This window comes from Lepisosteus oculatus, chromosome 14, assembly GCF_040954835.1.
Source record: "Lepisosteus oculatus isolate fLepOcu1 chromosome 14, fLepOcu1.hap2, whole genome shotgun sequence".
NCBI classification, from domain to species: domain Eukaryota; kingdom Metazoa; phylum Chordata; class Actinopteri; order Semionotiformes; family Lepisosteidae; genus Lepisosteus; species Lepisosteus oculatus.
In genome coordinates this window covers 13,126,015-13,152,053 of record NC_090709.1, presented here as the reverse complement: position 1 = coordinate 13,152,053, position 26,039 = coordinate 13,126,015, and the positions used below count along the sequence as shown (strand labels likewise).

Genomic DNA, 26,039 nt, shown 5'->3' with positions numbered 1-26,039 from the left:
CAGATAGGCACACTGTGTCGTCATTTGGGCTGGGACAGGAGATCACACACTGTATTATTATTATTGAGAGACAAGCTCACTGCTGTTCCTTAGGCTGAAACAGGAGATCACACACTGTATTATTATTATTTAGAGACAGGCTCACTGTTCCTCAGGCTGGGACAGGAGATCAGACTGTATTATTAATATTGAGAGACAAGCTCACTGTTCCTCTGACTGGGGCAGGAAATGACACACTGTATTATTAGTATTGAGAGATAGGCTCAGTGTTCCCCAGGCTGGGACAGGAGATCACACACTGTATTATTATTATTGAGAGACAAGCTTACTGTCTTTTCCTCAGGCTGGGACAGAAAGTCTCACTGTATTATTATTATTATTGAGAGATAGGCTCACTGTCTGTTCCTCAGGCTGGGACAGGAGAACACACACTGTATTATTATTATCGAGAGACCTGCTCTTTCCTGACTGTTCCTTAGGCTGTTACAGGAGATTATAATCTGCTTTATTATTATTGAGAGACTGGCTCACTCCAGTCTGTTCCTCAGATTGAAACAGGAGGTCACACAATGTATTATTATTATTGAGAGACAGGCTCACTGTCTGTTCCTCAGGCTGGGACAGGAGAACACACACTGTATTATTATTATCGAGAGACCTGCTCTTTCCTGACTGTTCCTTAGGCTGTTACAGGAGATTGTAATCTGCTTTATTATTATTGAAAGACTGGCTCACTCCTGTCTGTTCTTCAGGCTGGGACAGGAGAACACACACTGTATTATTATTATCGAGAGACCTGCTCTTTCCTGACTGTTCCTTAGGCTGTTACAGGAGATTGTAATCTGCTTTATTATTATTGAGAGACTGGCTCACTCCTGTCTGTTCTTCAGGCTGGGACAGGAAGTCACACACTGTATTATTATTATTGAGAGACAGGCTCACTGTCTGTTCCTCAGGCTGGGACAGGAGATCACACAGTTTATTCATATTATTGTTGAGAGACATGCTCACTGTCTGTTCCTCTAGCTGGGACTGGAGATCACACACTGTTCTATTATTATTGAGAGACATGCTCACTATTTGTTCTTCAGACTGGGACAGGACATTCCACACTAGGTTATTATTATTGAGAGACAGGTTCATTGTCTGTTCCTCAGGCTAAGATAGGAGATCACACACTGTATTATTATTATTGAGAGACAGGCTCGCTGTCTGCTCCTCAGGCTGGGACAGGAGATCACACACTGTTATAGTGTGCTCTCACAAGGCACCAGTTCTGTAGGGGTTTGGGCATTTACTGGGACAATTATTTTTGTGGCAGTAAATCACAAAATTGATTCTTTTAATGGTCTTAGAATCCAACCATGCGATATAACTCAAAGTACCTCAACAGGTACTAATACACGAGGATACATTTATTAATATATAGAATATGCATGTAAACCTAACAGATCTTATCGTAAGAGTTATCAGAATACAAAAGATATAAATTAATTCAGTTACAAAGAGTTACACATATCAAGAGGACATAAGTTCGGTATATCATTCATTTAGACCATTTCGTAATTGAACTTGTTTAAAACTTCTACATTAGATTCTCAAAACAAGTACATAACCCTTAGGAATTAAATTGATTCTCGTGATTCTTATCTTTCACCGTTTCCGTAGTGTAGCGGCTATCATGTTCGCTTAACACGCGAAAGGTCCCCGGTTCGAGACCGGGTGGAAACAGTCTCGTTTTGCACGCTCCTGTACTTCACAGAGGTCTTGAGCGACCGGTCATTTGTTCCCAATGTATTTCCGGTGCCTTCGTGCACTCTTGTACCAAACGCACGTTCCTTCTGTACGCGGAGCCGATCATTTGCAATTGGGCTGTGCCGACAGACCAGGACAAGCTCTGTCGGCTCAAAAGCAGCACAGGACCTGCAAGAACAACAGAAAGATTAGCATCCAGCGGGGGCCTCTTAGTGAGTCCAAGATCTCATCAAGAATCGGCTCCAGCAACAGGGCTGGGCGCATTGTTCCATTCTCCGACCACTCTCGGTGTAAACAAGTCCCTCCTGGTCTTTGCTTGAAATGCACTTTCCTGCGTTTGCTTTGGTGTAACTGGCTTCCCCTGCATGGGCGAATGTGAAGAAAATCCTTAGTAAGTCATTGAAGAAAACCGAGAAGAGGTCGGAGTGGCCTCTGTTGTTCATCAACGATCCAGTCAGGCAGTACTCCTCTGCAAAGCGCCGTTCGTTCACATCGATTGGCTTTTTTTTGCCTTCATTCGTGCAAGTAGTAAAAGCAGACGCCCCTATTCCGCCATGACCTGGATTCGAACCGGGGTTGTTGCGGCCACACCGCAAAGTACTGACCACTATACGATCACGGCGAGTTACCGATACAGACGTGGCAGGGCGGAAAAGGCTGTGCTCTCTTCGTGTGACATAATTCGGAAAAGTCCTGACGTTGCATTTCAACTGAGCCCCAGTATACATCGACCCTTCGACACTCTGAGTTACAACTCTCTTGCGTGTTTTCTCATATTTATGTAGTTTGCTTGCATGATGCCGGGAACAGTGTGGTTGTTCGCTGCCATATGGTCTAGGGGTTAGGATTCCTGGTTTTCACCCATGCGGCCCGGGTTCGACTCTCGGTATGCGAACGTGTCGGTTTTGCCTCCTGCTTTCCAAAAGATCAGCACCGTGTACGAAGGAGCCGCATTAAAACCACTCGAACGTGCAAAACGTGCGAGAAGAGGGGGCGCTTGTTTCCAACCGAAACTTCTCGCGTGTGAGACGAGCTGATCACCGCTGTGGGAGGGTTACTCTGGTAGACAGGGCTGACCTTCGGCAATAGGATTTATACTCTCCAAGATGATATTTGCACTTTCTGGAGAGGCGATTTTCTCCACTTCAGTAGCTCGATTTCGTCGATTGCGTGGAGAGGGCTGTAGAATGTGGCGCCGCCTTTCCTGCTCCGTCCATGACAGGCGTGCTGGTCTCTGGAGAGAGAGCACGGTCCATCAGCGCACTCCAATAAAGGCACTGGAAGCAGCTGGCGAAGCTCAGCTCTGGGCCGCTGGGCACGTCTTACCACTGTTTCCATAGTGTAGTGGTTATCACGTTCGCCTCACACGCGAAAGGTCCCCGGTTCGAAACCGGGCGGAAACAGACTTCTTTTGTTGCCACGCACAAATTCGATCTGTCTCCCAGAATTACCTGGGCACACACACACTGTCTTGTTTCTCCTACACGTATAGTGTAAAAATTAAGAACCCAGGACGAAGATGTGACAATCGAACAAACTCTTTATTATTTAACCTGTAACTCCGAACCAGTTAGCTCCTAAATTCACTATGACCTGTGACCCTGAGCAACCGTTATTCCCCGCTCAGCCCTCCATCAATCAACATGCAGTTTCACTGCTGACGCACACAAATATTACACCTTCTCCAGCTGTTATGAATCTCCTCTCTTCAAAGCCCGGTGTGTTTTTTTTTTGGAGATGTTATACAGATGCAGCCATTCAAAGTGCCGGAGGTAATTGATGCAAAACACCGCGGTGCGTGATTGGTTGACCGACAGGGGCACTCGTGGTCCGTTGGTCGGTCGTAGAAAGATTTACAGTAAATGTCTTTACTGTGCCCATTTTAGCATTGAATATTTATATGGAATTTTACCACTACCACTAGTTGACTATTCATTGTTATTAAAATGACTTAAATTCGATCATATTGTGATATTTTGAAATATTTATATTTAGAAATATAAATTTGTTTGGTGCGAGTGAGGTTTTATTTAATCTCTGACCAAGGGAAACGTTTCATTTTTTCAAAGAAATGTTTGTTAAAGAGAGAGTCATGGCTTCAGTGGGATTTGATCACAGACATTGTGATAGGGAAGTTGGGAGCCTTACCCACAGCGCCACCAGCAAGGTCACATGGGGAGGGCTGAAAAAGCACTACAGAAACATTATCAACAGACAATGTACAGCGTGTACTATTCTTGTGTTGCGGTACATGAATATAATTATATCGTTATTAATTTCTTTAGATACGCGATTCCATATTATATTCCCTTTTAATCAAATTTTAAAAGTATGCTTGTTGACTCCGGTATCACGTTAGTTAAAGACTTCGATGCTTAAAATGTTTAGGGAGAAATGGAATACTGGTGTGTATGTTTTCTTTAAAGTACCGAGACCAGCCATATACTGTATGTTTAAGTTCCAAAATTAATATCGTTTATGGCCTTCACACGTGTTACAGTATGCTCCTATTCTTTTTATGCTCAGGTACTAAGATTTCCCTTCAGTGGTAAAATTAGATATGAATATTCAATACTTAAACGGGCACAGTTAAGACATTAAATATAATGTCTTTTACCTCCTCCCCAAAATCCACAAACCGGACACCCCTGGACGCCCCATCGTATCAGCATGTAACTGTCCAACTACTTACATCTCAGCCTTTCTCGACAGCCTCATGAGACCGCTGGTTGAAGATCTTCCCTCATACATCAAAGACACCAACCACGCGCTCCAACTTTTCAATGATTTCCAATTTCAGGGTACCGAATGCCACATTTTTACCATGGACATCACATCTCTGTACACCGTCATTCCCCATAATGACGGCCTTAAAGCACTCAAGCACACGCTGGACAAACGCACAGTGCTTGATCCACCCACCCACACCCTGGTACGCCTTGCAGAATTGGTCCTCACACTGAACGCATTCTCTTTCAATAATCTTTTTTACCAACAGGTCAGTGGAGTTGCCATGGGCACCAGAATGGGACCCAGCTATGCAAACATTTTTGTCGGCTGGGTAGAAGAACGCTTCTTCGCCTCCTACACTGGCTATGTCCCTGACCTCTACAAACGATATATTGATGATTGCGTCGGTGCCGCCACATGCTCCAACGATCAGCTCGAGTTCTTCCTGCAACATTTCACCAACTTCCACCCGTCCCTCAAATATACAGTTCACATATCTTCCACCACTCTTCCGTTTCTAGACATCCACTTGTCTATCAACTACCCCCGACTTTCCACTTCAGTTTATTACAAACCCACGGATTCACACAGCTACCTCCTGTACAGCTCATTTCACCCCAACCACACTAAAAACTCTCTTCCTTTTTCACAGTTCCTTAGGTTACGAAGACTATGCAGCGACGACATCGACTTCGAGAACCAAGCCCTCGAAATGTACTCATTTTTTATCAACAGAGGATATCCCAGCAGTGTGATTGACAGGGCCCTTGCCCGAGCCAAAAACACCCCCCGGACCATCAACCCGATCAGGAACTCCCGCCGTAACAACCGCATTCCCTTGGTGCTTCCTTACCACCCTAACACACTTCCTATCCCCAGGACCATTAACCAGAATTTTTCCATCCTACAGGATGATCCCTCCATTGGGGCCCTCTTTTCTGATCGCCCTATCATCTCATATCGCCGACCACCTAATCTGCGTAACCTCCTTGTTCACAGCTCCTTTGACCGCCCTCAACAACCATCCACACCAGGCACTTTCCCTTGCAACAGAGCTCGCTGTATCACCTGCAAGTACACAGCCACCACCACACTCATTCAAGGCCCCTCAGGACAATTCCGGATCACCCAGACAGCATCTTGTACCTCCAGCAACCTTATTTACTGTATCTCTTGCAGTAAATGCCCAGCCATCTACATTGGAGAAACAGGAAGGAGACTCGGAGACCGCTTCAGAGAACACGTCAGGGCTGTGAAGATTAAAGATCTCTCCAAGCCCATTGTTTCTCATTTCACCTCTGACGGCCACGACCACACTAATCTCTCCGTCTGTGTTCTCAAAGACGGTTTTCCGAACTCATACATCAGAAAGACCACCGAAACTAAAATTATTCTGCAGTTAGGATCACACATTCTCCCTTCCCTTAACGACAGATTACTGTTCTTTTAAATTTTCTCCATTCATTGGAAGTTTCATTTCACACCTCTCTGCACCCATTCTGACTTCACACCTCTTGATTGGCCTCTCTTTCTGTCCCCTGCTCCCGCCTCTCACTCCTCCTCCCTCCCAACCTTTGTTCTCCCGCTACTTTACCTTTGCCTACTGCCCTGTCTCTCTCACACCTGAAGAAGGCTCCACGGCCGAAACGTTGTGTTCTCTTTCTTCTTTTTTTCAGCATGGAATAAACCTATTACTTGTTCCTTTGCAGCCTACGCATGCTGACGCAGCTACCCACCTTAAATATACATATACATACTGTATACAGTACAGTTTGCATACAGTAATATGTTATGTTCCTAAATCAATCTCTTTTATGAGCATGTGAAAGGTATGGTGAATCGATTCTCAAAAATTACTGTACTTTGCATGATTGGAAACAAATGTGTGATTGCAAAATGCTGTGGTGTTACTTTTACAAAAACGGTCAATGAAAAAAAGAATGTGGACCAGGGCAATACTTTGAGTTTACAGCTTGTCCAAGGTCATTCATTATTAATACTATTAGTAATATCTTCGTTAAAGACTTTGATGGCGACAGCTCAAACATGAGAGGTTGAGCTTCATTAGCTCCACCTTGCGGAAATTCCGGATACTATTATTTTTTTGCGGTATTATAGGAGAATTTACGGTAACTCGCGGTGGACTGTGTAAAGCCCACCGCAAAATAATGCGGTACCGCCCACTTGTTTTGAATGGCTGCATCTGTTTATGTCAGAAAGAGCACTGTGACGTCAGAGACACCAGCCAGAGCGTCGGGATCAGCGAGCGAGACCGCGGGAGGTGCGCGGAACGCACTGCGAAGAGTTATTGATCACTTATCTATCGACAACCAATTAATTCAACTGAAGAACCGTTGAATAAACGATTAACTTCATCGACTGGTGAGTACTGATTCTTTTCCCGTTCTTGACCCTGTTTTAAATATCTAGAAAATGGTCAATACCGCCTGTATCGATCAATTACAGTCCCATAGTGCGTTTAGTGTTAATAATGTTCAATCCGAAATTAAAGAATGGTTATTCAAATTATTATTTAGGAATTTAATCCTAGAACTAGAGAATTATATTCCAAGTTGATAAATTTGTTTAAGTAACAGTTAAAATGCATTTTCTATTTGTTTACAAATCATAAGTATGGTAACCACGGCGACACGTGCCAAGTCACTGTGCCCGGCTAGGTGTCTCGCCTTCATCACAAAGAGCGGTGTGACGTCACGGACAGCTACTAATACTAATACTAGTGTATTCATGTTAAAATTAGTGAGAGTACAACTGGTAGTTTTAATATTAATGCTAGTATTCATGTTAATATTAGTGCTTATTATGGATATACTGTTAGACTATTTACACTAGTAGTCATGTTAGTTTAAGTGATATTATTACTGTTATGGAACAAGAAATAGGTTTATTCCATGCTGAAAAAAAGAAGAAAGAGAACACAACGTTTCGGCCGTGGAGCCTACTTCAGGTATCACACTCTTTCTTTCTCTCTTTCTTCTTTTTTTCAGCATGGAATAAAACCTATTAGTTGTTCCTTTGCAGCCTACGCATGCTGACGCAGCTACCCACCTGAATTATTACTGTTATTATTAGTATTAGTAGTGTAGTAGTAACTTTGTGTTATAGTTAGTAATAATGATAGTGTTAGTCATAGTGATAGTGTTACTGTTGTCATATTAGTGGTATTTTTGTTAGTGTTTGTTATAGTGTAACTGTAGGTAAGAGTGTATGTGATGTCCATCAGTGTGTGAGTTTGTGTCTGTGAGTATGTGTACTGTCTATGTGTGATTCTGTAAATGTGTGCGTATCAGTGTGTGGGTGTGTATCTCTGAGTGTAGTGTCTACAGTATGTGTGTGTCTGTGAATGTGTGCTAGTTTGTATTTGTGCATGTATGTGTCTGATTGTGTGTATAAATGTGTATGGTGTTAGTCAGTATGTGTAGTGTCTGTGTGTGTGAATGTGTGTGAGTGTGTAGGTGTATACTGTATCTCTCTGTGTGTGAATGTGTTTGTAGGTGGGCTTGGGCTCCAATGTTGTGTCTGATAGAAGTGACCCATCAACAGGTGTTGAGGTCCAGAGCTGCTTGCAAATGGAATCACTTTCTAGAGTCCAGACCAATGTCTACAGAGCTGTGAGTGCTCTGTTTTTATCACTATTAGTAGTAATGACAGCAGTAATAGTAGCAGGAGTATTAGTATCAGAATTAGTATTAGAATCTGAAGTCATGGTCGTAGTAGTAATGGTAGTAGTGGTATTAGCAGTTGTGTCAGTGGCAGCAGTATTAGTAGCAGTAACAGTACTACTAGTAGCTTTAGTAACATTAGTAGTAGCAGTAGGAGTAGCTGTAAAATTTTATTAGTTGCAGTTGTGTCAGTGGCAGCAGTAGTAGTAGCTGTAGTAGCAGTATTACACTAGAACCATGTGTTACGATTCCTGCCTCCCGGCAACGAAAGAGGCAGAAGAAGGCGTAGTCTTAGTTCATTAGTCTACCTATCACTGTACGCTTTCACCACCACACCTCCGTCTCATCTTGTATTTAAGCACCTTAAGCATCTTGTATTTCTTTCCCTACCTCCTCGCTCAGTATTGGTTTTCCTTTCGAGCTACTTAGTTGCGCTACGCCTTCTACCTCTTCGTACTGTTCTGGTTCTGACTTTGGTTTCTCCACTTTTACTACATTTTTTGGATTACGGCTCGGCTTCGGTTGCTCTTTCTCAGTTTGGATCTCTGGCTTCCCCTGGACTCTCGGCTCTCTCCTTCGTCTCATCTATCCGCCAGGGCCGCAGGTCTGCCCAGGATTATGCCATAAACCTTCACGTAGCAGCAGCACAGTCTCACTGGGAGGATGAGGTCCTCATTTTTCTTTTTCCGCAAGGGTTATGTGAAGAAATAAAGGATCACCTGGTAACTATACCACAGTTGGGCAGAACTTTGGAGGAAGTAATTTCCCAGGTGTTGGAATTAGAGTTTAGAATTTGTCAGAGGAATAGAGAAAGATCTCAGACACAGATACTAGAGGTTCCTCGGCCACCACCTACCAACACTCTAGACTCGGAATAATCTATGGAAATTGCCCACACCCGGTTAACTCCAGAAGAAAGAGAGAGACGCAGACGAGAGGGCCGCTGTATGTTCTGTGGAAAATTAGGACACTTTAAAGCTGACTGCCCTGCTTTACATTCATCTTTGAGGCGCCTCCCTATTACTCAAGATCCTGTGGTGAGTGAGTTAACTCAATCCTCTAAGTTTTCCTCAGGATTTTCTATTATGTCTACACTGTTTTGGGGTATTAAACAGACGCCACTTGCTTTTATTGACTCGGGGGCAGCAGGGAACTTCATTGACGCCTCCTTAGCTCAAGCTTGGAAATTACCCCTGACCCAGGTGACTCCTCCTCTTCGTGGACAATCTATTGATGGTTCCCCAGTGTCTCCAGGACTTATAAGATGGCAAACTGAATTAATAAGATTGCAAATTGGCGCCATACATGTGGAAGATATCTGGTTTTATCTCCTCGAGACACCATCACATCCCCTTGTACTAGGCTTTCCCTGGCTCCAACAGAATGACCCTAACATTTCATGGTCCCGTAGAGAAATTTTAACTTGGGGACCCCAATGTATTGGTAGTTGCTGTTGTCTGCAAGGTTGTAAGAGTTGCACTCATGGAAACGCCCCCTTCTGGTGTTCCTACGATACCCCCCCCAATATTCTGATCTACAGAAAGCCTTCAATGAGCAAGAGGCCTTGGCTCTCCCACCCCACCGACATTATGACTGTGCCATCGACCTTTTGCCAGGAACTATTCCTCCTAAAGGTCGTATATTCCACTCTCCAATATGGAATCCGAGGCCCTGAAAATATAAATACAAGATTCTCTGAAGGCTGGAATTATACGCCCATCCACTTCTCCTGCTTGTGCCAGTTTTTTTTGGTGGAAAAGAAGGATGGTGGGCTCCGTCCCTGTATTGATTATAGTGGCCTTAATGAGATCACTATTAAGAACCAGTACCCTTTGCCCCTAATTCCGGCAGCGCTTGAGTCCGTGCATGGCGCCAAGATCTTCATCAAACTGGATCTACGAGGGACTTATAATTTAATCCGTATTTGGGAAGGGGACGAGTGGAAGACGGCATTCATGACAACCCATGGACATTATGAATATTTGGTCATGCCTTTTGGTTTGGTAAATGCCCCAGCAGTGTTTCAAACCTTTATTAATGATATTTTTTGTGATCTGCTACAAAGGTTTGTCTTGGTATACCTTGATGACATTCTAATTGTCTCTAATACCTTATCTAATACCCAGGATCATGTTCTCCATGTCAGAGAAGTACTCTCCCGGCTCATAAAGAATAAACTTTATGTCAAACTGGAGAAGTGCACTTTTAATGCTTCTAGGATTCACTTTTTAGGTTACATCATCTCTCCAGAAGGGGTGGAAATGGACTCAAGTAAAGTCTCTGCAATTACTGATTGGCCCACACCCAGGAACCTTAAACACATACAACGGTTTCTTGGTTTTGCCAACTTCTATAGGAGGTTTATTTGAAACTTTAGCTCGGTGGTTGCTCCCATAACCTGTTTAACTCGCAAAGGACCCAGACAAGGTAAATGGACCCCTCAAGCAGAAGAGGCATTTCAGCACCTGAAACACCTTTTCACTACTGCCCTCATCCTGAAACACCCTGATCCTTCTTTTCCTTTTGTTGTTGAGGTGGACGCTTCTGGCCATGGTGTGGGCGCTGTTCTCTCTCAACGTCATGGAGAAAAACAGATTCTTCACCCCTGCGCCTACTAAGAAGTTATCCCCTGCACAGATGAACTATGATGTTGGTTATCGTGAGCTTCTGGCTATTAAGTTAGCATTGGAGGAATGGAGGCACTGGCTGGAGGGAGCTCATCATCCATTCTTGATATACACAGATCACAAAAACTTGGAGTATTTACAATCGGCCAAACGTGTATGTCCTCGCCAGGCCAGATGGTCCCTCTTTTCTCCAGATTTAATTTCCTTATCACCTACACTCCAGGCTCTAAGAACATCAAAGCTGATGCTCTCTCACGGATCCACGACCCCCCTGAGGCTGAACTGCTTCCTGAACCCATCATCCCTTCTGGTAGATTCCTGGCAGCTGTCAGATGGGACATAGAAGTCATAGTTAGATGCGCCTTGGCTGGACAAACTGTACCTCCTCAGTGCCCTCAGGACAAGTTATTTGTCTCAACCCCAGTCAGATCTTCTGTCTTACAATGGGGATATGATTCCCGCTTCGACGGACACCCTGGATTCCGACGTACCTTGGAATTCATCTCTAGAGATTTCTGGTGGCCAACCATGGTTAAGGATGTCAAGGAGTATGTCCAATCCTGCTCTATATGTTCCCGAATTAAGTCTTCTCGGATGAGGGCGGCAGGCCCTCTTCAACCCTTACCTATCCCCGACTGTCCTTGGACCCACCTCTCAGTTGATTTCATTACTGACCTTCCACCAAGCCAAGGATACACGACAGTCATGGTTGTAGTAGATCGTTTCTCGAAATCCGCCCATTTTATTCCCCTACCTTCCTTGCCCTCAGCTAGGGAACTAGCAGACCTGTTCGTACTGCATATCTTCCGTCTTCATGGCATCCCTAAAGACATTGTTTCCGATAGGGGCCCCCAGTTTATTTCACGATTTTGGAAGGCCTTCTGTAAATCACTGGGAGCCTCAGTTTCGCTTACTTCAGCTTACCACCCGCAGGCCAATGGTCAAACTGAACGTATGAATCAAGAACTGCTAACCTACTTACGGGCATATATCTCATCTACCCAAGATAACTGGGTATCATTGCTTCCGTGGGCAGAATATGCTCATAATTCTTTGTATACTTCATCGACTGGCATGTCTCTATTCAAGTGTGCCTTAGGTTATCAGCCCCCTCTCTTCCAGGACTCCCCACCGGACACAGAAGTTCCTTCTGTTCAAGAATATATCGCTAACCTACAGGAATTCTGGAAGAAGGCTAAAGCCACCCTTCTTCACACTGCAACTCGGCAGAAGACCGTGGCGGATCGGCACCGTCGAACCATACCCAGATTTCGACGTGGACAATTTGTCTGGTTATCTACCCACAACCTTCCTCTAAAGCAACCTTCTGGCAAGCTGGCTCCCAGGTTCATCGGCCCTTTTCGTGTCCTCACCCAGGTTACCCCTGTAACTTATCGGCTGGCCTTGTGCCAGGATTCACCCTACGTTCCATGTTTCCCTCCTTAAGCCCTTTCGCAGATCCACTCTGTCTAAACCGCAACAAAAACCCCCACCACCTCATGTAATTGATGGACTTCCTGCCTACACTGTAAATAAGATCTTAGATTCCCGATGGTCTCGTGGATCCCTGCAATACCTAGTGGATTGGGAGGGCTACGGTCCAGAGGAGCGGTCGTGGGTAGCGGAAAGAGATATACTGGATTCAAACCTGATCCGGGATTTCCATCAGAGTTTCCCTAATCGTCCAGCTAGGGCATCGGGAGCCGCCCATAGAGAGGGGGGTAATGTAACGATCCCTGCCTCTCGGCAACAAAAGAGGCAGAAGAAGGCGTAGCCTTAGTTCATCAGTCCACCTATCAGTGTACGCTTTCACCACCACACCTCCGTCTCATCTGGTATTTAAGCATTAGTCTTTCCCTACCCCCTCGCTCAGTATTGTTTCCCTTTCGAGCTTCTTAGTTGCGCTACGCCTTCAACCTCCTCGTACTGTTCTGGTTCTGACTTTGGTTTTTCCCCTTTTACTACATCTATTGGATTACGGCTCGGCTTCGGTTGCTTTCTTCTAGTTTGGTTCACTGGCTTCCCTTGGATTCTCGGCTCTCCCCTTCGTCTACGGTTTTGGATTACGGTTTGGCTTTGGCTACTCCCTCTCGGTTTGGATCACTGGCTTCCCTTGGACTCTCGGCTCTCTCCTTCGGCTACGGTATTAGGATCACGACTCGTCTCTGTCGGCTCCCGCAAGTGGGTTCACTACTTGGTTTCGGTTTCTCTGACCGAATCCATAACAAGCGGTTTATACAAAAAATTGTATATTTTTATTAAGTACAAGCTACTGTGCACTTTTAGGAGTTTAACAGGTTTGATATAAAGCAGCCAAAATATAAAAGGGGAAAATACCCCAGACTGCGTGTAAAGCCCACGTTGTGACTGTTGTTTTATTGTTAAATACGGCATACTGTGCACGAAATGTTGCACAAACATAATCTGATATTTTAATAATTATTATTTTAATAATTTGATCATGTAGCATTTTCAGGTTCCCTCAGGACAAAAGACAAGTGGAAACATGATAGTAAACCAAGCAACTGCTTTATTCTCCTATCAAAACCACACAAAAACCAAACAGAGGATATACACACACATGAGGAGACCGACAGAACACGTACACATGGATAGGGTGGTAACCCGTTAACTACAGGCTATACACTTATAAAGCTATACAGGACACTAAAACTACTAAGACACTATTTACATATGCAGGGTCAGCCGCTGGTCATCGTGCTGACCCTCAGACTCTTCACGGCTACAACTCCCAGCCTGCTCCACGGTACTATGAGCGCCAAGGTGCGCGTCCTCCTCACCACTGCGTTACACTGCCCCCACCTGAAGCGTCTGGCGTCCCGCCAACGTCGAACACCCCCCTTAGGCTGTACTCATACTCTGCTTAAGGCTGCAGGACTCTGCGTGAGTGGCCACTGCGGCGTGGTGGCGGCTGGCGGCCCACGGATGCCCCATCGTGCCAGGTGGTCGTACCATCGACCTGGTAGGGTGCCAGGTGGTCTTGGTGCAGGACCACCACTCTCCCCCGTGTTGTCCCAGCTTACAATCTCTGAGGTAGTTGTCACTAAACTCGGACGTGATGTGCCACACATGTGCCGTGTGCCTTTACTTTTGTAAAATTAAAGTCAAAACCCAAAACAGTAACATACTTAAGAGTAAATGCCTCCTAATAGCTAGCAAGCGCTCCTAGTTAGTAAAGTTGTTTTGTGTCCCTGCCTGTCACCGGGGTTTGATTACCGACGGGAGACAGCTAGTTTTTTTACAATCAGATTACAATCTTTAATGCTGTGTGTGAGAGTTTACGTAACTTTCCTTTTCTCACATTTTCTGATGATTATTCCGAAGGAGCGCCCTGTCAACTCCTAATACTTTTCAAAAATATGCCTGCATGTTTGATTATTTTTGTTTTATTTAGAAAAAGTTCAATATTGATCATAACTAAAGAAAATTATGATCAGAAACAAAAACAAAATGTTGAAGATGCAACTCGATCTTGAATCAGAGCTGGGTGACATGGGCTTCTGTTCTGATATGGTTGTACGAGAAACAGGAGGAATCTCTTCTCTCCTATGGAGCATGAGCTGAATCAGGAATGAGACATGTCATATATCAACGCATGACCTACATCGTAAAACTAAAACTAAATTAAAAACTAACATTAAATTATCAGAGACATTCATTTATATACAAACAAGAGACAGACAAAGCAATAATTTTACATTAACTTGTCCTGCACTGATCAGACTAATTGAAATGGTCTGATTCAGAGCCTGTGCAGCTCGTGCTAATACAACAATTCCAGTATTGAACCCTCAGCACCATACTGACTACTGAGCACAAGTTCAGCTGCTCTCCAGCTTTGTTACGCACATTTTTTTATTGCAAATGGAGCTGATCTCCAGACAGTAGTGTTAATTAGTCAGCAGCCTCTACTAGTAATACATTGCCCCTGTCCAAAATCTCTAGGTAAAAAAAAACACATTTTATACATTTGTCTGTTTAAAGATATAATCTCATTAAAAAAGACAAAGGGTTTGTGTGTCAATTGTTTCGATTAATTTCGAACGCAAAGAAAAGTAGTTTTCTTCCAAGAAATCACACATTTGTCGCATCCTCCATACTATACTTCTCTCTTGTAGTATTAAAGCATTTTGATTTAAACTGAACAATATATTAAATGTTTCATCTATACACTTACGATTAACATAGGCAGCCTTGAACGGATTGTGGAAATCAAATATACAGATGGATTCAGAGTGTGCTTTCCAACTTTTGTGTAACATTTTCCTTTGATAGGGCGGAGTTGTTTTTAAAATCTGGATTAAATAAAAAGGAGTGACGTCAGTGTAAAACAGCTTTCCTTCATGGGGAACAACAGTTGTGTTCCATATTTCTAATTATTTTGGTTTCAAGATAGCAATTTAGTATGAAACATAAAAGCCAGCTGGATAAATCTGTTACACATCATTTACAATGGTCTTTCAACTAATAGCCTGTGCAGGGATCAAACCCCAACTGTTGGTACGAGTTGCATAAGGCTCTGCAACATGCAGATGAGAAACTAACCTCCGCTTCTTCATTATATACACAGTGAGCTATATATGCGGGCTTACTGCCCCCTGCAGGCTCTGTATTTGATTGCGGTACAAGACCGGCCATGGAGAAATGAAGTGAAGAGGGTGTGTTCATTAAAAGGCTCATAGCGTCCCTGGGAGGTCTCAAACCACCACCCTTTTGGTTAACAACCGAGCCACAAAGACTCATGTACAGCTTAACACTTCTCGGTCTCAGTGAAAGTCATACACTCCGTAAAATTTCTGGAGAATCATTTGTCAATTTCCCTACGGGATTAATAAAGTATTATCTATCTATCTTAAAGGAAAATCGCCAACAGTGGCCGATATCTATTGGAGTTTTTTTCATTCTATACTGCAATTTCTGAAGGGTACCCTGTGAAAATACAAATTTTGACGAGAAGGGATGGACATATAAGGTCAGCAGGCTTGGGGAATTGGGCCTTATGGTGAAGGCTGCGGGCTCAGCATCAGCAGAACCTGATCAGTATCGGTTGACTCCGATATACTTTGACAACTTACTTTCTGGATTTAGAGACATTTACCTTAGTGTTGGTATACTAAGATGTTTTGGTAACGAGGAAGGAGGGACAAAGCAAATTGGCAGAATGTGTGCTATTTTGTTGACTACAAGTCCTCACATGCCAAAGGGTCAATATTAAAAAAAAAACGTAACAGTATAATCTCTTGTACTTCACGATTTAATAGTGTCTGTTACATTGTGTCTCACACCTCAGTGTCAGAATTGTGAGACGAGTTTGTAATCAGGAGGGTGGGCCATAGCAATTCAGCAGAAATTGCATTCACCTTTTCCCAATGCATTCTCACATGCCATTTTCTCACATGCCATGCTCAGAGGGTCATATTTTTAAAATGGTATCATAAAATGTCCTGAAGTTCAGGATTTTGACAGTCTGTTATATTGTGTCTCACACCTTGATGTCAGAAATATGAGACGATTTTAAAATCAGGAGGGAGGGCCCTAGAAATATAGCAAACATTGCATTTACCATTTGACAATGTATTCTCTCATGCCATGTTCAGAAGGTCGTATTTAAAAAATGGTACATGTCCTGAAGTTCAGGATTTTGATAGTCTTTTCCATTGTCTCTCACACATCAGTGTCAGAATTTTTAGACATTTTTATAACCAGGAGGTAGGTTTGATCACCCTCTGCTCATCCTCAGTTAACCATATAGTCTCATATGCCATGTACTAAATGTCCCATTTAAAACTGCTATATTAAAATTTCTTGTAAAATGCAAGAGTTTGAGACTTTTTATGATCAGAAGGCAAGGTCGTGGAAAATATGCAGAAAGTGCCAGTGAATTTACGTTTTGCCTTTGTCTTATTTACTCCTGGTATAACATGCCAGTTTGTTTTATTGTGAGTTGTGTTTCTGAAATGTGTTTCATACAAAAATGCAATTACAATACAAAAATGCAATTTGGACAGTCTCTACTTACACATTTTAGATAGTAGATATTACATATCTACTTACATATTCCCCTTTACTGAGGAAATGTACAGTAATACATCGGGATAAGTATTTTTAAAAATGACTGTAGAGAGCCATCTACAGGCGAAAGACGACATAACATCACAGCAGCAGCATTTCAGATGGAACGAAAAACGCTAAGCAGCGGCTGGCGAATAAGAAGCCAACTTCAGCCTCGTTAATGCAATAGCATTAGGTGAGGTGGAAAAATAGTTTTCGCTCTGAATCTTAACATTTTTATAGGAGGTGTTCTAGGACTTCTTGCCTCAGAAAAAAAAAAACTGCCAGTACATCACTTATTTCTACTCCATCAATAGCAGCAGTGTTATCAGTACTGAGCCCTAAATGTAGGTCCTATCATCATATAAAAAGTCGAAAGTATCGACTGCATTCAACTGATAAAATGTATCTTCTATGAGAGTTATATCTTTATCCAAAATACATCGGAAACAAATTTGCACGTTTTTTGGGGGGGATCCTGAAGACTGAGACTCAAAACTTTTTTTTCCTTCTTTCCAGGAGGAAGGATTATTCAGATGCATACCTTGTCCCAAAATCGATGTACTTTTCAATGATATTAAAATCTTCAAAATCTTCATCTGAACATCGATATTGAAATATGATATTGTACAAATTGTGGTTTTCTTTTTAAAGCAAATTTTATGCTTTAAATTAAATAAATTGTATTTATTATGAATGATTTATCAAATGTGTCATTTAAATCTCCAGTCATTTCTATATCAGTCTGAAGGCCTTGCAGTAAAGATTGCAATTCATCCAAAAAATGCCAAGTTTCCCACTGGTGATACATACAAGGAAATGAATGTATATTTCCCCCACCAAATCAACAAATTTAAAATCAAATACCTCCCTCATCTACAGGTGGAGAGAATAATGTCAGAATAAATTCAGGTTTAAAAGTCAGGAGCATTGATAGTCCTATTTTAAAATGACTAAAATGCTCAAAATATATTAAAAAGCTCTGTAAAATGCAAAAATAATACAAAAATTATTAAAACAAGGTAAAAAGAATTAATACACAGTTATAAAGCTCAGGAATTATCAATGGGAAGTTACAATGGGTTGATTGTGTTTCATACGATTTAAAAACATAAAATGTTTGAAAAATATCCACTTACAATATGCTAAAAATGGCTAGAAAACCTTAAAACAGGTGTGTATTTTTTTTTAAAATAAAACAAGTTAAAAATAAATACTAAATGCGTTTAAAATTCAGGAATGTAATTGGTCAGATCCTTACTATGAGTGATGCTGGTCAAAAAAAATATTCAATTTAAAAACGGCAAGAGCTCGTATGAAAGTTCGTAAGTATCTTTGTTATAACAGCTGCGCCAGAACTATTCAGATACATCAGAAAAGTACCTGAACTTGACTGGTTTATATTCAGTAATGTGCATTGGGAACGAAAGGGAGACTTAGATGGATTTTTTTAGGGTTTTAGGAATCAGAACATTTATTTTTACACGTTTATGCCTACGAGCAGAAATAACTTCCTGCTTTCAGTGCTTTTATTGTTTCTGCTTGTAACCTCGAACAGAGAAACCCAGTACTGACTCACAGAAACACCCCGGAGTTTCTGTGTTTCTGGGATTTAAGAGGGATGTACAGTATGCAGCGGTGTTACGAGTCTTGAAGGAGGAGACACGCATTCCGCACGGGGAGCGCAGAGCAATGAGCCGCACCTGCTGCGCGCCGAGTCCTGTCCTATATAACCGCTGAGCGCGGATACACAGAGTCTCCAGCCAGTGTTGGAGATTTATGATTTTAATGATTTTTCCTTTTGAGTAGAAACTGGGTTTTCTTCCTCTAGTTAAAGTTATTGGAGTTGTGGTTACTTTGCTAGACCGTCGGGAATAGCGCTTTTATTTATTTATTTTTTGTCAAGCGGTCTGCTGTGTACGTGAAATAAAGGTAAGAGTGCTTTCTTGATACTTCACAAGAGTATACATAATTCACGAGCTGTATTTAAAAAAAAATGAACTGGAAGAAAAGCAATAGGGCTGGAGTTTATAGATTGTGATGCAAATACAAGAGTAGGAGAGAAGGGGACTAGTTCAGGAGCACAACTGGCCCTCCCCTGCCCATTCTCCCACCAGGGTCTGTTGTAACCCACTGTGGAATTCAGCTCCTTACAGATCAGCTTTGGATCACTCAGCTGAGAAGCCCTGGGAATATGGGGCAAATACAGGAGATACCCACCAGACTAGAGGGAGAGTTTTTATTCCCCAAAGGATGACTTGTTTTACAACAAAGAAACAAAAACCTCTGTTCTGCTGCTCCAGGCTTGTTCCATTGGGAGCTCATGAACAGTAATTGGGGGTTGTTTCCACAAGGGGGGCTGGAGTAAGTTGAGGGCAATAAAAAATCATTAGATCTGATTGACCAGTTAAAGTGAATTGTTCTGCTTTCTGCACAGAAGCCACTGCTCTCTTCTCAATGTGTGGGTGAGTCTGTCAGTGATATAACAGCTAGGCAGGACTGCTACTCTTGTGTGATTTATTTCATCTCGTGTGACCCCATCTTCCAAAGACAACAGTCCAGTCTAGCATGGAGTGTCCCAGACTGCTCTGTCAGTGACAGTTAAAGGTTTATCTTGTCTTTTGTTCAGCCAGAATGTGACAAATAGTGACCCCTTAATAGAGGAAACTTTATCTTTATACCACTTGACAATGTTACAGGTGTTGGTGGGGGGGGGGATCCCCAGTGATCCCACAGTCTCACATAGACAATGGCCAGTCTACACAAACCTCAGTCAACACAGCCCTGACCCCTGTTATGTCACCCAGGTCTTCACTGTGAGACAATGATTATTTAGATTATTCAATGGAAGTATGGAATTAAAATAGTAAAGTCTTGATAAATAGAATATATTGTCTATTTATTATACTTTTACATTGTGACAAAAACGAATTTCAAGTCCATCATGAGCACATGCAGCATATTGAAAACCGGTCTCTGCACTGTAAAGGAATCTCAGTTCACTTATAAAAACTTTAGCTAATAAACCTGAAACTTCATTTTTTTTACTGCTTGTTCTTTAAGGTAATAACTCATTGACATTATGTAGATTAAAATAAGACTGTTCACAAAGAAAAAGCATTTATCACAAATGTATCATGCCAAAAACACTCGAGTAATCAAGAGCAATTAAGAAAAAACAAAACCATCTTTTGAGGATGCCAGATAGAAATGTAAACACACACACTTGTACGTGGGGACAATTTTACCAGAAACTAGTTAACCCACCAATGATCTTGGACTGATGTCTGAAAACCAGAGCAAATAGTACAATGTTAAGGTACTACAGCTATTAGTAGAACAGATCTAGCTTCTCAACATAATACTAATGTCTAAACTTCATTGAATGGTGACACTTCAATCTTTAATATTCAATGTTTTTCACAAAATCAACAGCTGAGAACAGACCGTCATATACCTTTATCCAGTGGTTTTCAGAGCAGAGACATCCGTGTGGGCAAGCGTGCTTTCCCTGTGGTCCGCCACACTTCAGCTACCCACGTTCTGGCTGTGTTCTGTGTACTCATGGGAGCGTGGCCTGTATTGAATATCGGGCACTTTGTACAAATTAATAATGTGAGCATATTAATATGATTTGTAGTTCAGGTGGGTAGCTGCGTCAGCATGCGTAGGCTGCAAAGGAGAAAGTAATAGGTTTATTCCATGCTGAAAAAAAGAAAGAGAACACAACGTTTCGGCCGTGGAGCCTTCTTCAGGTGTGCCCAAACCTCTTCTTTTTTTCAGCATGGAATAAACCTATTACTTGTTCCTTAATAAGATTTGTGTTGAAACCAAACAGACAATCACTGTTAAAACTTGAATTCAACCTCCATTGTCCACTCTTGAAATGCTGACCACCCATCTTCTGGCTTCTAGATGCACGTTAATGGATATTTCTTGTCATCTTTTTTTCCCCCATATGCTCTTCTCTGCATCATTAAGTACTCTGGGTCATCTCATGTACCTCGTGGCGCCCTGGCTGCTTGTGAAGGGCAGACGGCTGCTATAAAAATAACATGCCTATTAGTATGATGTTGAAGACAAAACCAGAGCAAAACAACTTTTGCACTTTACAATTTATCACAAGCTTGTCATATTTACAGTCATCAACTGATTTAGGCTGCTGTTCCTGTGAAAAATGTCCTTTGTTTAAGAGATTCAATTTTAAATCTTTAGATTTTAAATATAAACCACTGACAATATGGTAATCACTTTTAAGAAGTTGAAAGATAGCTCTACAACTATGTTGTCCTTAACCTATTCAGAAACTACCACTAAAATTGAAAGAAATTGTTCTCTAGACTCATCTTGTGGGCTCTGTTCTCGAAGAATTGGAAAGGTGTCGTTCATGAAGTCCAGTACTCTGTTGATCTCACTCTTACCAAGAGACTGCCCATCTAACACTATGGGAAACTCCAGTGCCTGGTCTGGGAATGCTGTGATATTCAGATTTTGTCAATAAATTTCAAGAATGCTTCACATATTTGTTTACACTGTGACATTTCTTTACAGTAACAATTGAGTGGGATAGTTATCTGCCTTCTATACTCTTCTGAAAATCATGTATCTTTTGGGCAGTCCCATATCCCTTCTTTATATCCTTGCTGATGAGAATGAGAAATGCTATTTTCAAGACATTAACATGAATATCATTTTTACATTAATTCCAAGGTACAAGAAAATGAATATCTTCAAAATATGCACTTTAAAATGGTCAGTGAACTAACCACTCCAGAGCTTGTCCTTTTCCTTGAAATTATTTCCTGGAAATGCTGTAATCAAAGAGGAGCTCTTCTCCCTCAACAATGTCCCTTTTTGTCAGAGACAGAATTATGACAGGCTGTTCGTTGATTATAAATGACTCTCTTACAGCCCTTACGTTGTCTTTTCTCTTTATCCATCTTAAAATTGCCTCCTTATCAGGGAGGCAGGCACAGTGTTCTTCATGAGCATCAATTCACGGTTTTTGTGCACGTTCATCTGAAAATAAGACATCTCATCTCTCCTTCTGTCATCTTTGCCATTAGGGCTTCAGCAGTTGTCTTTGTGACCTCGTCATGCTAATCACACACCACCTCTCCCTTCTGGAAACGCCTGGAAGTCACAACCTTCTTCCCCTACACAGGATTGTCAGTGATGCTCAGGCCTCTCTTGGTTTGATGCTTTACTATCTTTGTAATTTGCTTGTCATTTGGTGGCAGTCCTGTGTTGGGTTTCCACTTCTCAAGCACTTCAGACACTGTTGATGCATTGGCTGACCAGCCTATCTTTTGAACATAGCGGGTTACCTGGCCTTCTTTGGTAACCTGATAATATGATGGTCTGGAAGGAAAACCACAATATAAATCCTCAGAATATATTCCAAACTTAGTGTTTGTTGTTGAAAATAATTGATTTGTAAACTAACCATTAATGGTCTGCAGTCTCACGTCCTCTGTTCTGATCTCGCCTGTCATAAGTGTTGCCTTTGACTTCCAGTCAGTCTTAGATGCTCCTTCTTTTTGGGAAGCTGCCTGTCTAACGATGCTGGAAATGCCTGTATCAGCTGCTGGAAGCCTATAGCATCATCTGTCTTCGGACGTGTGAATCATGCAGCTGCTGTAGTGGACCTTGGCCTTGATCCAATGTTATAAAAATTTTAAATAAAATATCACAGGTCTGTGTAACACAATGTCAAAAAATAACTGAAGAGGTGTACTGTATTCAAACTTACTCCACAGCAGGTGTGCATTCTTGTCCAGAGTCTGATGATTGATTGCTTGACCTGACATTCCAAAAAAAAAAAAGAATAATCGTTGTTTTGTGAGATAGTTATTTTAAGATTGCGATGATGCTTACTAAACTCCTTCTCCTGCAAAGCCTTCAATTAATTTGATTGCTGAACAGATGTTGGCATGAGTCAGTATTCTATAATGTTTTTCTGCAGGCACATTGGAATGGGCCAAGTAATCCGCCACAAATGCTCTTCTGTGCATCGGTTACATTTTTTGCTGCCATCTCAATTGCTCTCCTGGCTGGTAATGAATGGCAGGTGGCATCTACAAAACAAACAAGCAAGCATGTGTGAATGTTTCCAACCCACAGAAATTAAAGTAATATTATGCTTACTTTTCATGCAGTCTTCTCAAATCGTTGGAAGGACTGTGAATTGTCTCTCCCGCCGATTAACTGAAAAACTTCTGTCTCCTTTCACAGCTGCTGACTTGGGCATTACAGCGTAGTTTAGTGAAGTAAAGATGAAACAGCTGATAAAACACAAATAAAATGCAATTAAGGTGCATTCCAGGTTTTCTTAAATACTGTACATGATGGGGAACTATGCAGGTGGAGGTCTTTTGTTCTGTATTAACATGGATTTTAATTGGCTTTTATGGACATTGTCCATGGTGTGAGGTTGCAAGTTCTGTGATGGACTGGTGTCACATTATGGGGGATAATGTGCTTTGCGCCCACTGCTTTCCAGGATGGTTCCAGTTCCACTACAACCCTGAATCAGGTGGAGGGGTATATTAATGTTCCTCTTCACTCAATGCAAAGGAAGTCAGCTGCTGTGATGAGGTATTGTGCTGGTTAACAGCAGTTATTACCATTTTTTTGCCCACTTGTTGAAACAACACTTTCCTTGCATCCATTCCTCAACCTGTAATAGCAAGAAAATAAAAACTCTGGTTCTGGACTCTGCATCTGCCTATATCTGTGGGAGAAAGTAATGCTATCAACCTCTTTTGTATTCAAATTAAAAGAAGTATAGTTGAATAATTTTAAAAATGAAAAGTACCTCTTTCTGATAATCTCTTGGCGACATTCTTACTGTTTTTCTTCTGAATATCCTTTAGGATACTTTTGAAGTTGATGATGAAGTTAGCCAATCTGGGATCATCTACTTTTACATTGATTGCATCCAGGATGTAGCACGGAAAACGGTTTATGTTCTTGATATAATTAGCAATGGTTTGGTGAGACAGTCCAGTGGTCTTCATTTGGTTACAATAATTGTGTTTTGGTTATGCCCTTCACAAAGTTTAAGGAATATTCAGATCGATCCATAAAGAAATGGGGATCTGGAAACATTTTCTACCTGAAAAATTTAAAGTCATAATGTTTATGGCTGACATTTCACATGGGTGAATTTTAAGCTAAGGGGTAAAAACATGTGCTATGGAAATACCACTGATCAATTTGTAAATGCCTTTAAAAAACAAATACCTCCTGAGAGCAATCTGCCACCCGCAGAGCCTTAGTAAGGTCCTATTTAAACGCAGCCAGGAGAGGAGCATCCAGGAAGTGCTATCTATCCAGTCCAGCCTGGGCCACTGTCTTCCTGAGAGCCTGCTGATGACTTTTAACTACTGGGGGCCAGTAGGAATATAAGATACACATTTAAACATTATATACCTGTAAGACAAACTAGATTAGAAGTATTCTGGACAGCAGCCTCTTACTTAGGGCATCTGGAACACAGGTTTATTATTTTAACATACCTTTACATAATGGTAAATTTAAAAAAGAAACAGAAGAACCCTTATAAATTATAAATATCTCACCTTGATGATTTGTCTTCAGGATTCCACATAAAACAGCCCGTAAAACAGCCCTGACTCTGCCAGTCTCACATCCTCACCAGACATGAGCTCTATGCTCTTGCAATCCCCGTCCTTCGGATGAGACGTAAAACCGAGGTCCTGACTCTCTGTGGTCATTAACAATCCCAGGGTGTTTCTCGAAAAGAGTATTGCTGTAACCCCGGCGTCCTGGCCAAATTTCCCATTGGCCCTTACCAATCATGGTCTCCTAATAATCCCCATCTATGAATTGGCTCTGCTCTCCTCCCCACTGATAGCTGATGTGTGGTGAGCGTTCTGGCGCACTATGGCTGTCGTCGCATCATCCAGGTGGATGCTGCACATTGGTGGTGGAGGGGAGATTGAATTACCTGTAAAGCACTTTGAGTGGAGTGTCCAGAAAAGTGCTATATAAGTGTAAGCAATTATTAATTAATCCCCAATTTGCCCATTCCTCAGGTGATTCAACAAGTCCTTCCTGGCATGGAGTGAGACCTCACTGATCTCCTCTGCTGAGGCTCATTTCATACACCCCATCTTTAGGAGAAGAGGAAACTGGTCAAATGTCTTCAGTCAGGTCTTGCACACCAGAGGAATCCTCACGGGTCTCCTTTGAAAATAAATAACTTTTGTGTAAAGAAACAAATTAAGACTGTTTCAGTTTCTTAACTGAGGCTTAATTTTCTCTTCAATAGCTTCACTATATTGTTTATTGTATTTTTTTATCAGAATTATACCTTGCTCTAAAATGACTTTATAAAACAACTAAACTCTAAACTTTGTCTTGGTTGCAGTCTTTTCAGTAGAAGCCATTGTCGACTTTAAGAACTGCTGTGATAATTTGATCTGCCCCAGTGTCCTTCCCTAACCACGTATTGATAGCTTGTGTATGGGCCAACGTGTCCTTATGTAATTTCCTCCCATAATGTTTCTTTGATCAGTTGGAAGCAAGCATGAAAGCTTCCTCCCAGTGGGGAAGCTCAAGATCCTCTAGTTGTAATGACAGATTTTCCTCGTAGTGCTCTTCGAAGATCTGCAGTGTGGTATGAAGCCAATTTTTGGCATTGCTTACCAGCTTCAAATATGTGAGTTTGGCTAGCTTGGCAGGTTTTATGAGGTGCTTAAGTTCCTCGGTCTTCCGTCATAGGCTGGTGGGTGTTCTGTTCTCCCGTCCAAAAAAACTGCTGTTTTGTAAATGGTGGACTGTTTGGATCATTTTGTAGATGATCCTGGTTCCTTGTTGGAAGGTATCCTGTCTGTTTGACATGTTTGGTTTGTGGCTGACAGTATGGAGGGTGACCATTCAGTAGCATGCGTTGTCAACTCTAGCACGGAAGAACAAAAGCTGGGAGAGAGGAGGAGGCAGGAGCAGTAGAGAGACAGAGAGGCCAGTTGGAGTCCAAGAGCTCTGTTTAGGATTGATATTGTTAATGGCATCAGTGACTGGGTTATTGTACTCTACTGGAGAGGAGAAGCCATCAGCAAAATGAGCTTTGAGCTGAATCCCGTGGTAAAAACAGTTGAGGTCGACTTGGGTTTGCAGGGTGTCCAGCTTCTTGGGGACTAGAACA

The 26,039-nt window shown here is 42.0% G+C and overlaps 1 protein-coding gene and 2 non-coding genes across 3 annotated transcripts in view; 2 read left to right on the top strand and 1 right to left on the bottom strand.

The window, feature by feature from the left end:
* LOC138242764 (zinc finger protein 271-like) overlaps positions 1-26,039 on the bottom strand; it is a 1,399,044-nt gene that overhangs the window by 866,982 nt on the left and 506,023 nt on the right. The window lies entirely within an intron of this gene.
* trnav-aac (transfer RNA valine (anticodon AAC)) lies at positions 1,659-1,731 on the top strand. The gene has a single exon. It is a non-coding gene; the product is annotated as a tRNA-Val (tRNA).
* On the top strand, positions 3,086-3,158 carry trnav-cac (transfer RNA valine (anticodon CAC)). Its single transcript has one exon. It is a non-coding gene; the product is annotated as a tRNA-Val (tRNA).